The 1,559-nt window shown below is 32.4% G+C and overlaps 1 long non-coding RNA gene across 1 annotated transcript; it reads right to left on the reverse strand.

Annotated features, from left to right (window-relative positions):
* Positions 1-433: 433 nt before the first annotated feature.
* Positions 434-1,216, reverse strand: LOC132271294 (uncharacterized). Its single transcript, XR_009469692.1, has 2 exons — positions 843-1,216; positions 434-762 (listed from the first exon to the last, which is right to left on the reverse strand). It is a non-coding gene; the product is annotated as an uncharacterized LOC132271294 (long non-coding RNA).
* Between the last annotated feature and the right edge of the window lie 343 nt (positions 1,217-1,559).

The following is a 1,559-nucleotide window of genomic DNA, read 5'->3' on the forward strand; positions in this document are numbered from 1 at the left end:
GAGACAATATTATGAATGCGTATTTATTTGCTTAAACTTTGAAGGGAAAACAAATCCAGGAGCAAAGTCTTGATTGATGAAAAGGAAAGCTAAAAGGTTAAGAAAAAAAAAAAAATAGTAGTAAAATCAAAATCAATAACAAGGATGTGTATTCTAGTCCTACTTATTCACGTTTTAAGGTTGAAGGTTAAAAGTTTAAGTTCTTGCATGTGAAAGCATGAGAGAGTACATACTCTATATTTTGACACGTAATACCTATCTTAATAAAAACCAAATTTTTTATACTTTCTCATGGGTGCATGGCAAAAAAAAAAAAAGTCAAGAATCAATGTAAAGACATTTACTTAATTTGAGTCAATTAATTAATTAAGAAAGCAACTCAAACTCTTCAGATGAATTATTTACTACTAATTTATTATCACAACTCTCTATATAAGGGGTAAAAGGAAAATTCAAATTGGGTTGAATAACATAGTCGCATAAATTAGACACATTATTAATTTGGCTAAATATAAAACAAAATCAAGCAAATATATTACACGCACACTCTCACGTCTCAATAAAAGCATCTTAGATTTTTTACAAATCACTCGTATTCTCTCACCACTAATATGCTAGTTTTAGTGACTAGCAAATATATTACACGCACATTCTCCTATGGTTTTCCAACGATTGGGGAGCTGCAAACCTTGGGACAGGGAGGCGAAGGTGTTATCCAAATGATTGGACCTCTTCCTGCTGTACTACTTTTACTTTGTTCGTCTGCAAAACTCATACAACAAAATCAATGAATATATATATATATATATATATGAGACAGAACGAGGGTTCATAGTACTTACTGATGGGAGTGGTGGATAATTTTCGCGCTGAGAGTACAGGTGAAACCATGATGATCCAAATCATGAACAAGCAGCATATGATGATAGAAGAAGAGATCGAAGAAGCTTTGCTTGTCATTTTTATTTGTTTTTTCGATCATGTGGCTCTAGAACAGAGGAAGTTATACTAGTATGCTATGTGTTTAAGCATGACACACACACACATATATGTATAAAGAATGTATTGCTTACCTTATCCAAGAAAAGAGAAAAATGTATGGTTCACATAGAGCTCTCAAAAAAGTATCTCATAGGGAGTACTTAGTATGAGAGAGTTAATGTAATAGAAAAATTGACACGTGGTAAGTTGTTGTTTGTTTTTTTTGTTCTTAGTTAGTGCTTACACAGGTGACCTGTGTCCACTAAAGCTTGAACTTTTTACCTCTTTGTTGAGAGTAGGGATCTGATATTGTCAGGCCTATTGATATGTTTACGACTAGCCAAAAATACCAATCAGTGAGACATGATATTATTCCATCCTAAAAGTCTCGATGACAGAATTATAAATCACAAAATAGCTGAGTTTGAGTAAAATTAAAATCTAAAATTCGAACAACTCTAAGGAAGTCAAGAATGAGATATGGGGTGAGCCAGCAATACTAACTTATAATGCTCATTCAATGAAAATGCACCGTATCATAGTATTAACTAAACATTAAACCTAAATCACATAAAGTG

This window comes from Cornus florida, unplaced genomic scaffold (genome assembly GCF_030987335.1).
Source record: "Cornus florida cultivar Cherokee Brave unplaced genomic scaffold, ASM3098733v1 CherokeeBrave_3.0.0_Hap2_Chr08, whole genome shotgun sequence".
NCBI lineage: Eukaryota > Viridiplantae > Streptophyta > Magnoliopsida > Cornales > Cornaceae > Cornus > Cornus florida.